Source organism: Cavia porcellus, unplaced genomic scaffold (genome assembly GCF_034190915.1).
Source record: "Cavia porcellus strain 051 isolate PalLab524CR breed Dunkin Hartley unplaced genomic scaffold, mCavPor4.1 scaffold_28, whole genome shotgun sequence".
Classification (NCBI taxonomy): domain Eukaryota; kingdom Metazoa; phylum Chordata; class Mammalia; order Rodentia; family Caviidae; genus Cavia; species Cavia porcellus.
This window is the reverse complement of record NW_026947511.1, coordinates 22,525,048-22,537,428: the sequence shown is the minus strand read 5'-3', so window position 1 is coordinate 22,537,428 and position 12,381 is coordinate 22,525,048. Positions and strand designations below refer to the sequence as shown.

Genomic DNA, 12,381 nt, shown 5'->3' with positions numbered 1-12,381 from the left:
TAGAGAAGGAGTTTGCCAGTATGGCTGTCATTTGAGGAATGGCCGGATTTCATGTACTTAACAGGATATTTTGTCTCCTACAGCATCACTCCTTGATATAAAACAATCAGATAAATTCTTCCCTGTTCACAACCTCATCATGAACCAAAGAGAACACTGAAACCAAGCATAGCTGTAGTTGTTTGTTTTTAAGACAACATTGTGTTCCGCAGAAAGTAAGCCCCATCTTGCTTCCTGTTGATTTAAGGGTCTCTTGAAGATTGCTTTTATTAGTACACATTGAGGATACACAATGAATATCTGGGCGTAGTGGCACATGCCAGTAATTCCAGCAGTCAGGAGGCTGAGGCAGGAGGATTAAACTGAATTCAAAGCCAGCCTGTGCTACATAAAAGAGTTCAAGGCCAGCCTGCACAGCATCTCAGAACCCTGTCTCAAAAAAAAACACAATGAATATATTCAATCCATCCGCTTTCCCTCCATCCTTAGGCCCTCTTCCTGTCTTCCAAAGGTCTACCTCCCTCTTCCATTTTACCCAATTTATCCATCTTTTATTTTGCTCCTAAAATTATTTTTATTTTGGTCTTCTCGTATAGGAAAAATCATGAGACATTTAACTTTTTATACCTGGTTTATTTCACTTAGCATTATGGTCATAAGGTACATTTAAATCACTCATTTCCTAACACTAATAGTTTAATTTTGAGTCACACATAGCAGGTTTTCAAGCATTCACGGGTGTTTATTTGCTTGTTGGTTTCTTTTTTTAAAATATGGAACGCTTCACTAATTTGCGTGTCATCCTTGCGCAGGGGCCATGCTAATCTTCTCGGTATCAGTCCAGTTTTAGTACGTGTGCTGCTAAAGCGAGCACCTGTTGGTTTCTTTTGAGACAGGGTCTTGCTAGGTAGTACACACCGGCCTCAAGCTCACTCTGTAGCTGGGGCTGGCCCTGAATTCATTACGTAACTCAGAGACTGGCCTCAAACTCGTGTTGATCCTCCAGCCTTAGCCTCCTGGGATTACAGGCATGCACCACTATTGCCGCCCGAGCGCTTACTTGTATAATCACTCAGGCTATTCCACCAGGCTCACAGTAATGACTGGCCCAATGCCCTAAAAGTAGCCTAGCTAGGTCTTGAATCTAGGTCTGTCTGGCTATAAGCCCAGTTCTTTTTCCACTATAAACATCTTAATATCTACTGGAATAACATCTGATGTTGGTAGTAGTAGAAATAGACTGTTAGAGCAACCCACTGCAATTACACAGGTTATTTTTGGGTTTTGCAAGTTCACAGTCCTGAGTACTAAGAGATTCAGGCTAAAAAGAGAGTTACTATTGTTAGTGGCTCTATTCTCTTCCAGGGTATTTGCCAAGAGCTATTTACAAACCAGACTGCGCAGGAATAGCCCTGTGAGAGAGGGAGAGTGGCCGCAAGGTCAGCAGGCTTTACCTCCTTGGACTCCAGGCCAAGTTGTCGGGTTCCTATAGCCGAGCCAGAGTGAACAAAGCCAACTTCGGCAGCGGTCAGGTCTTCTATTCAACAAAGTTGACAGAACGAAGCCAAGGAAAGTAGAATTTCAGGCCAAGTTTTTGTTCAGTAAGCTGATACCTGGAAAAGTTAGTCAAAGAAAAGTAGAAAGGTAATGATTTGGCCAACTTTATTCTAGCCTTTAGTGCTTTTCAAACAAGGGATCAGAGGTTAGCAGCGGTCAGCATCCATCTGATACAGGGGAAAGCTCCAAACCTACTACATGTCTGGTACGAGTCCATGTTCTCTAAAATCGAAGAATGAATTTTTAGGGACAACGGAGGTTAAGAGCAGAAATATTTATTGAGAAGAAGAGAGCTTCTGCCAGAGAGAGAGAGAGAGAGACAGACAGACAGACAGACAGACAGCCCAAGTTGGGGAAAAATGGAAAAGATGGGCATGAGGTGGGACAGAACTATGGCCAACCAATAAGATTACAAGTACAATTGCTCAGGTAAAGTTGACTAAATCAGGATCAAATGGGGAATTGAGTCATGTAGCAAGTGGGCATGAATACAGAACAGATTTCCTGTAATGGGTTGGGTTATGACTGATAGAACTGTGGGGGACCCGCGTGGCTGAAAAGATAAGAAGTATGAAATATAAATGACCTTTATTTTGAGAATGTGGGGAGAGACACCCCCGACTCCCTGGGGCGCGGCATCCCCCCCATCTTTCCCGGAACACGTGGAGTGGAGGCATACATGTAGCTTAGTTGGGGGTGGAGCCTGAGGGGCATTAGTGATGCACAGGTAGCCATTGGTTCTCTTCTGGCGCCAGAGTAAATTCCTAGGGGTGGGGGAGATGGAGCTCCTTGGTTCCGCTGAGGCTTTTCCAGCTACAGTGTCCCGCCTGGGCCAAAACTCTTTCAATGACTCCTTCTGGCTGCCTCGCTTCCCCTTTTGCCCCCAATTTAATCAATTTTACCTGAACTATTAATCTTATTGGCTAACTATGGTTATGTCCCACCTTATGCCCATCTGCCGTTTGAGTTCCCAATTTTCCCTACCTTAAACCCGTCTCACCCCATGATTTTACTCTATAAAAGTCCCTGGAAAAGACAGAGTCCTTGGCAACCCACCTGGGTGCCTCTCTGTCTCTAACAGAAGCTTTCCTTCCTCCAACAAATATATTCTGCTCTTAACCTCCATTGTTAAAATTCACTCTTTGATTTTAGAGAACATGGACTCTTACCATTGGGGCACAATTATGATGTAAGTATACATTTATAAAATACCAAACTTAGCCAGGCATGGTGGTGCACAACTGTAGTCTCAGCACACGGGAGGCTGAAGCAAGAGGACCACTGTGAGTTTGATGTAAGCCTGGGTTGAAACACTGCCTCAAAAAATACCAAAAAACAAAAACAAATCTGTAGGTATTTCATGAGAGCAATTAGAAAACTCTAAGTTTCTGCTGAATTCAGTTGACCTTGACAGTGTCTGAAGCCCAGCTGCGTACCCCTGATGAGCACTGAGGCTAATTGTCACACCTTAAGGCACCCTGAGCTAGTCAAGGACACCTTTTACTATGCTTGTCCTCTAAGAGCCCCTCCCCCTGTTCCCAGTGTTTCTATATTAAGATAAGCAATTCTTTTTTTTTTTTCCCAACAAATCTGTTCAAGGCTAGCCTGCCTGTCAATATACGACTCACTGCATGTAACCAACTATGTAGTGGTTTGTCACTTGCTGTGTACTACCTGCCAACTTCTAACTTCTGTGTAAACTAAACTTTGTAAACTCAGGATTGTTGCCTTTGGTAAATGCTCTGCAGCAGTTTGCTGGCATAAAGATTCAACAGTCCACTGGTGTAAAGATTAAACACAGAGCCTGAGGTGGTGGCACACACCTATAATCCCAGCGTTTGGGAGGCTGAGGCAGGAGGATTGTTAAAATCTGAGACTAGCCTCACTACAAAGGGAGCCCAAATCCAGCCCTAACTGCATAGCAAGAGCCTGTCTCAAAAAGACAAAAACAAAACAAAACAAAAACCAAAAAATTAAACCCTGCCTTCTTATCTCCTCAGTGCAAAGAGGTTTGCTTGGAGATTTCCCTGCAACACTGCCTCTCCCTTTCACCCACTTATTTTTACGTGTCTCAGGGCATGGCACCCACTTCCACCCATTTGTTCAACTCAGGAACCTAAGTGTCATCCTTCATTTGTCCTCTATTTCCCAGTCCATCAGCAAGTGCTTCGAACTCCAGTTTCTGAGGATGTCTCAGTTCTTGTCTGTCTGTCTCTCTCTCTCTCTCTGTCTTTTTTTTTTTTTTTTTTTTTTTTTTTTGTACTGGGAATCCAACTCAGGACCTTGTATCTGCATGCAATTAAATTCTGCAGTTGCTTGTGTAGCTCAGCCACATCACCAGCCCTGCTTCTCTCAATTTTATCTGTAGTGCAGAGCAAGGGGCAGAGACCAGCTGAGACCTCTGGGCTTGTATAAAGGCAACATAGCACGGAATTTATTGTGCCTGGGTGCAGGAAGACACAAGGTGAACAGACCATCTGTAGGGAACAAAGAGAAGCGGCCCCCTTTTATAGGGACCGAGAGAAGGCAGGGGACACTAGGCAGGAAGATTTTAGGTAAACATCTGTGGGCAGAGTTCTCTGGCTGTCTTGCACCTCAGTGAGCAAAATCCCTGAAGCATCTCAAGGTGTAAATTTTCAGGTGGCTCTGAATGTCCCCAGATATCCCAGGACCTGCAAGATTCCTTGTCCTATGTTATTATCTCTTGTCCTGTCTTATCCTGTGTCTGGGGCTGACAGCACGGAGCTGAGCTGAGTTCCCCGCTGAGAATAGTGGTTCTGCTCGTAGGCAGCTTGGGGCTGGGAGAGCCAGGTTCCATTAGAGCCTCACAGTCCTGTCTTTTTATTATTATAAACAAAAAGAAGAAGGGAAATGGGCTGCTTCACGCATGACAAACGGGCTGAGTGGGAACCTAGTGGGAGAGAGGCCTTGAGGAACATGGAAGAGAAAAGCAGCAGCACCTATTTGTTGGTAGTTGGTTGTTCAGGAGCCTATAAATCACGGAGAGAAGCCTGAGGAGCTGCGGAAATTCAGGCCCGAGAGGAGCTGGAATGGCTTTATAAGTTGTTGCTGACATGGAAATACAGAGACAGCAGTCTTCTCCACCCCCCAAATCCATTTTATTTCAAAGAGAAAAATAGATTTCAAAGCATGTCATGGGAAAAGGTATAAACATTGCACATTGTCATCACCAAATCACCCAAAGCATAAGACATCTGCATTCAACTGTCTTACTCTTCAATGAACTCAGAGAAGTCAGTAGTATTACTATCTTAATATGTGTGTGTGTATGTGTGTCGTTTCAGCTTCTCTCACTAGGGAGACAATATGGTGTTTACACATATGTGTCTGATTTATTTCACTTATGAGTGTGATCTTAAGTTGCATCCATTTACCTACAAGAGTCTCCCAGTTCATCCTTCTTTATGGCAGAGTAGTACTCCATTGTATAAAAATCCCACATGTTTTTTCTTCATTCTTTACTCAGTGGGCATTTAGATTGTTTCCAAGATCTGACTATTACAAATTGTGCTGCTATAAACATAGGTACACATACATTGCTGTGATATAATGTTTTTAATTCTTTGGGAAGATACCCAGGAGAATGGCTGGGTCAAATGGGAACTGTAGTCCTAGTTTTTTGAGGAGTCTCCACACTGATTTCCATAGTGGTTGCACCAGTCTACACTCCCACCAACAGTGGAGAAGGGTTCCTTTTTCTCATAGCTCCTCAGCATTTGTTGTTGGTTGATTTCTTGAGAACAGTCATTCTTTTTGAGGTGAAGTGGAATCTATGTTGTAATTTGCATCTCTCTTTTTTCATATATTTATTTGCTATTTGTGTTTCTTCATCTGAGAACTATGTATTCATCTCGGATGCCAATTTTTGGAGTGGGTCTTTAAATCTGGGAGGGCTGGGGATTTAACTCAGCGGCATAAGCGCCTGCCTTGCAAGCAGGCAATTGTGAGTTTGATCTCCGGTACCGATAAAAAGGAAAAAGACAAAAAAAAAAAAAAAAAAAAAAAAAAAAAAAAAAAATCTGGGAGGGCTGATTTTTTTGAGTTCTTTCTATATTCTTGATAGTAATCCTTTGTCTGAGGAACAGCGAGAGCCAGCAGTCTTTGCAAGGTTAGGACTGGAACTGTTCAGCAAGGAATGAGTCAAGTTTACAGTTTTTTGTGAAGGTGATCTGGATTGGTTGAATGAAGCTTCCAGCTGTACTAATTGGGTCAAAGGTTGTAGGCAAGGGGAGAGGAGTTTAATCAGGGCTGTGATAAACACAAGGAGGGGGAAATATAGTAAAATGACCTTTTTAGTTGACAAACAGAGTAAAGGAAAAGGGTATTTGGATGGCTTTTGGAAACCTGGTTATCCAGAGAGATGTGGGGAGATTACTTGTAACTTTTATAAGGGGAGAGTTCAGGTGCGAGATGATTGGCTTTAGTCCTCTCCGAGCCTGACTGAGGGCAGGGTATTGCTGCTGAGAGGGATTGGTTGCTCTGGCTTTAGTGGGATGGTATTGATACCAGGGAACGAAATTCCTGACCTACTGTATGTCTGGAATGAGCTCGTGTTCTCTAAAATTGGAGAATGAATTTTAGAAACAATGGAGGTTAAGAGCAGAGATATTTATTAAGAGAAAGGAAGCTTCTGTCTGAGCGAGAGACAGAAGGGGGCCCACGTGGGTTGCCAAAGATTCTGTGTTCTCTAGGGATTTTTATAGAGTAAAACCATGAGCTGAGGGGGATCTAAAGTAGGGAAAACTGGGAACTCACAAGGCACTGAAATACGGTCAACCAGTAAGTTTAACTGTTCAGGTAAAATTGACCAAATCAGGGACAAATGAGTCACATGGCAAGTGAGCATTTGGTGACTCTTCCAGTAGGGGGCTGGGGTGGTGACTCCTGGTTTCCTCAAGGTGATCCCTACCTATTTAGAATATCAATCCATAATGTTTATACTTAAGGTACGGTTGCATTTGTTTTGCCCTTTGTTTTGAGATCTGACCTACAGTGGGAGGTGTCTGTCTCCTCCAAGGTCACAAGACATCTTGTCCTCTGTGCGGGCTTCCTGGAAGGCCTAGCCCTGTCTGGCTGTGTCTAATATTTCTAACTGGCTCAGCTGCCTGTAACAGTGTGAAGTGCTTGACTGAGAGCCAGGGAAGGGGAGGAGGTATTCAGACCCAAGGGTTCAGATCTTGGGAAGGTTCAGAACTTTCCTAGACCCAAGGGTTCAGATCTTGGGAAGGTTCAGAACTTTCCTTCTTGGGCAAAGCCCGAAAAGGAAAGAAGAGAAAGGCTGGACTGACAGAAGGGGTCCTGTGAACTGTTTAGGTAAGATGGGCTCCATGGGAAGTAAGTCAGATGGTGAGTGAAAGGTTTGGCCCAGACAGGACACTGTAGCCAGGAAAGCCACAACCGGAAGCAGGAAGCCCCATCTTGCCCTGCCCCTAGGAAGTTACCTGTGACGCCATCTTCCCGCCCCTGGGAATTTACATATGGCGCCAAACCTAGGACCAATGGGCTACCTATGTATCCCTAATGCCCGCCTTAGGTTCCACCCCAAACCGAGGCTATTTACAGGCCCCCACGCCGCGTGTCCGCCGGAGAGATCGCCGGACGCCAGCGGTGGGGGTTGCCGGTCATCTCTCTCCGTGTTCTCAGAATAAAGGCCGCTTTTTATTTTATATTTCTCATCTTTTGTTAATATTTTTCATCTTTTGGAAATATCTCTATCATTTGGTGCCGTGACTCTATCGGCAGGCAACTGACTGTTGGGCCACATACCCAAAGTCTTCTAGCCGATAACCAGATAACATCCTGGATTAATCCCGAGCTTTTTCCTCTCCCAAGACGTTCCTGTCGCCAGCCGCCTGCGCTCCGCATCGGCCAGACTGATTTCAGGTGAGCACTCCCCGGGGAACTTTTCGCACTGGGCAGCCCCAGTGGAATGTTCTCCCCGTCTGCGTGGGTCTGTGCATTTTCACGTCCTTAGGACCGCCCAGGGCAGGGTTCTTTCTGGGCAAACCTGCGCCCACAAAATCTCTCACGTTCTTTGGGTTCGGATAGCCCAAAGCAGAGATTTTTGGGACCGCCCACACTGAAAGAATGCCTCACTTCCCTTAAAGCCTTGCGCTTTCACGGGCAAAACTGTTACTGATCCCACGTAGACTCCATTCGTAAATCTCTCAGTGACGACTGGAGTTTACGGTTTGGAACCTTAGCCGCCGCGTGGTACCACAAATAAGTGACGACTTTTTTCTGGACCTCCGGTTTTTTTTCTTGCCTGAATCAGTCATGGGGAACGTATTTTCTAACTCCCAAAAGACGCCTTTACGATGCCTAATTTCCAATTTACGTACTCTAAAAATTAAAGGTACCATAAAAACTAAACAACTAACTTTTTACTGCCAGGAGGTCTGGCCAACCTACCCGCTTATCGGCAAGCCTTGGCCTCGGCAAGGAACATTTGACCCCTGCATTCTCAGGAACTTGTATGATTTTTGTCAAGCTGGCAACAAGTTATTGGAACTCCCTTATGTCCAAGCCTTTCTTATTCTGAGAACACGCCCATCTCTCATTAAGTCTTGTGCTCCCGCTGAGATACTTTTAGCTAACTCTACCGCGCCGCAAACTTTTCCGTCCTGCCCTCCAGTGTTTTTCCGGCCACCGCCTGCCTACCACCAAACTCGTTCCCTGCTGTTACCTCCCGCCGGACCGCTCTCTCCTCCCCCTGTGCCTGATTCTCTCAGCAGCTGTAATCCCTCTCCATTGCAGATACCTCCCACTGTACGATCGTCTCCCTCTCCGCCTTCCAGGACCCATAATTCTCCCAGCAGCTCTAATCCCTCTGTGTCGCAGTTATCTCCCGATGTTCCATCCTCTCCCCCGCCTTCTCCTGGGACCCATAACTCTCCCAGCGGCTCTGATCCCTCTGTTAGTGCTTCCTCACAGTCTCCGACTTCTCCTGAGAATTCTGTATCCCCTACAGCATTCTCACCACCCGCCCACCATACTAGGTCTCGGTCGCTGTGTCCTTCCAGCAGGTCGCGTGATTGTTCCAGCTTGCGCGGGGAACAGTCGCCATGTTGCAACCCTCTGCCACGTGGCATGGCGCCGCCATGTTCCGGAGGGCCACATGGCGACAGGGCGCCGCCATGTTCCCAGGCACCGCCATGTTTTGGGTCATGTGACAGGGCGCCGCCATGTTTCCAGGACCCTCACTGTCAATGGGAGTCTCCTTGTGGCTCTTCTTGTGAACTGCAACAGCCGCCCTGTTGCAGTGCACATGACGCTTCATTGTGCTGCCGACAGCAGTCCTCTAGCTGCAAGGCACACAGTGAGATGCCATCTGCTCCTGTTTCCCAGGGTGACCGGCAGCAGCTCTGTAGCCGCTCTACAGATGATTGCTCACATGCGCCTACCAGAAGGAAGGCTGCTCAGTGGCCCTCTGCTCCGGAATCTCCTCAGGCTCTGCTTCCACTTCGGGAGCAAGCTGGCCCCAAGGAACTTGTTAACATCCATGTGCCTTTTTCCCTTTCTGATCTATCCCAGACTGTCTATAAATTAGGTAGCTTTTCTGTTGATCCACAGAATTATATCAGGCAATTTGAATTCATTACTAATTGTTATGATTTACATTTTAAGGACGTTTATAATGACTCTGGGCCTATAGCTGTGCCAGAGCAGGACAAGCATACTAACTATAACAAACTTTTAAAACAGGTCCAGGAGGCTAATCAAAACCCAGCTGCGTTCCTAAATTGGCTTTCTAATCCTCGAGCCCTGCAAGCAGTTCCAGCTTTGCGCACTGTGTCGGGCCGCCTCCCAGCCCCTCCCTCCCCCATGCGCCGTCATCGCCGCCGCTGCCACCTTACACGTTTCCGGGGGCAGTCCGAGCCCGCCCCTGCGCGCTACATCCCAGCGCTTGCCCCACCCATTGGGCGTGCTCTGCCAGAGTGCCGCGAAACAGCAGCTCAGCGGCTCTGCTCAGGCATGCTTTTTTTTACAATTTGGCTCCGCTCAAAAGATGCTTTTTTATTATAATTCTCAAACCATTTAATCAAGGTTATTGGCCACCTGATAATTTTACCAGCTTTGTTTATCAATCAAAGCCTTCATCAATCTTCTGTTTAACAACTAAGGTTATAAATTCCTTTTTGCTGGGAACCACTAGCTCTATTTCAAGACAAGGGTTTTCTTCTAAGTTATATTTTATTTGTCTTGGTTCATACTACTGCAAATAACAACTTTAAAAGTAAATTAGATCAGTTTTGACAGATTTATTCATAAGATTGCTAAACCTTTACTGCAAAATGTTTCCATTAAAGCCTTGTTTGGCAGACTAAAGCTTTTTTGTTAATTCTACGTGTCACCCTATAAAAAAACAATGTGCCATCCAGATAAAGCCTGCTCTCTGATCTAAAATGCCAATATTAAATTCCTGCATACTTACTTAATTCTACTATAGTCCAAATCCCAAACAAAAAGGCAAAACTTGACCTTCAAACCTTAGAGAGATCTTAATATGGTTTTTCATAATTTTAACACTTGTGACACTTGGAGTTCTGAGACAGGTAAACCTACACAAGGTGGAGCTGCCTGCCCCCTCCATGGACCACGCTCAAATGCAGCAGAAGATACTGGGCAAGAAAATGCCCCATCCTGGCATTCTTTGAGATCTTACTCCAGGGCTACTGGACTGTCCTAGCCACCAGAGAGTGGGTAAGTCATCCTAGCCCTCACAGGAAATGTCGACACTGCCAGATTCGTCACCGACAGAAAATTGCTGCTGGAGGCTGAGGGGGTTCAGGGCAACAACAGCCCCCTTTAAGGTGTCCGTCTCAGATTCCAAGTCGCACTAAAGTCTCAGGTAAGACATTCTCTATATTTGTGGACATAGACGCCATATATACAGAGTTCTTCCTGAGTATTCAGGCTGCTATATTAAGTCCTCAGTCTCTATGATGGGGTATTGATGGTCAACCTATGCCATTTATAAACAGGGCCTATTTTGTGCAGGTCCCAGTCCTAAATCTTAAAATGCCTTTTATACAGGCTAACTTAGACACACTGAGGCCTCAACAGCTTCCACCTGTTGTCGCTGGTGGACCCTTCCTCAGTGATATAGACCACCCCCTTCCTATTTTATTCACCAATTTCTCAGGTAACCCTGGTCAAGACTCACAGATACGTTTTTGTCTTCTCACTTGGTTTATACTTTCTCAGGATACATAAAAGCCTTTCTCATACTTGCTAAAGTTCTGTTACAGCAAATCATTCCAAGGACTACAACCAGGATACAGTGACCCATGCCCAAATCAAAGTTGCTGGACTGCCATCCTGGTTTCACATCGCTCAGGCTAAGAGGTGTCCTTCCAGCCCTAAATCTGATCATTCTGAGTGGTCATCTCATCTTCTGTCACCTACCCATCTCCGTCTCACAAAGGCCGCGCAGCCACAGTTAACAGGCCAAGTCATGTTTTGTTATCCACTTTGGTTCCTAATTTCTTCCATTCTATTAATGACCATTTTTACAGCAGGACTCTTTAACAGTATTGCCTACAGACTCCAACATCATGCATACCAGAGACAAGCCTCACCAACCTACCGTCTTAACTTTTATGCTTTCAGATGGGGGAGTAATCACCTCTCAAAACTCCACTCCTCCTAACCCCATGTTTAATTTTCAGAATTCTGCCTCACCGTGGAAATGTTTCTACCTCAACATGGTCCTGATAGAATGATATGTCTAAATCAAAGGCACCTTTCCTTCTACCTCACCTGGGTCCTTAAATATGACAGTGCCATGTCTCCTCATAACATCTTGTCTCTTTGTTTTTCCAGTCTGACATATGTGCATTCACCAGTGAAGTTGTCCTGGCTAAAACTCCTGGCACCAGCGTCTACCTGGGCATCAACCTTCATCCCGTCGACTCCCCTAGGCTCCAGTACAGCGCCCTTTGCCAGCAGGAAGTAGTTAAAGAGAGAAATCTTCGCCCCTTTTCATACTAATAACCATAAGACGGGATATGAAAGGTTTGGCCCAGACAGGACACTGTAGCCAGGAAAGCCACAACCGGAAGCAGGAAGCCCCATCTTGCCCTGCCCCTAGGAAGTTACCTGTGACGCCATCTTCCCGCCCCTGGGAATTTACATATGGCGCCAAACCTAGGACCAATGGGCTACCTATGTATCCCTAATGCCCGCCTTAGGTTCCACCCCAAACCGAGGCTATTTACAGGCCCCCACGCCGCGTGTCCGCTGGAGAGATCGCCGGACGCCAGCGGTGGGGGTTGCCGGTCATCTCTCTCCGTGTTCTCAGAATAAAGGCCGCTTTTTATTTTATATTTCTCATCTTTTGTTAATATTTTTCATCTTTTGGAAATATCTCTATCAGTGAGCAGGCATGGAAAGATTCAGGCAGGTGATGACCTGGGGTCCTGGTTGCCTCCTGAGATGACTAATGTTTAGCGAGACTTTATCAGACCAGGTGTTATCATTTATCTCATCCCTTGGGGAATATGTAGGTCTGATTTTTGTTGTTGATCTTGAGGCCTGGCTTTTAACTGTTGCGTCTTTGGCCACAGTTGTGGTGTGGACAAGGCCCCAGAATAGTGAAGTAAGTGTGGGCCAAACATAAAATGAACAAGACTATTATGAATATAGCCAACAGATTTTACTAGGATGATCCAGTAATAGCCTTCTATAAAGAGGTCTAGGGAATTTTAGAGCCTGATAAGGCCCTAACTTGTCCTCTAATATTTCGAATAGCCATAAAGATACTACAAGGATCAGGAATGTATATATAGAATTCAGCTTTTA

The 12,381-nt window shown here is 45.6% G+C and overlaps 1 non-coding gene across 1 annotated transcript; it reads right to left on the bottom strand.

The window, feature by feature from the left end:
- Positions 1-767: 767 nt before the first annotated feature.
- On the bottom strand, positions 768-874 carry LOC134473872 (U6 spliceosomal RNA). The gene has a single exon (XR_010044335.1). It is a non-coding gene; the product is annotated as a U6 spliceosomal RNA (small nuclear RNA).
- Between the last annotated feature and the right edge of the window lie 11,507 nt (positions 875-12,381).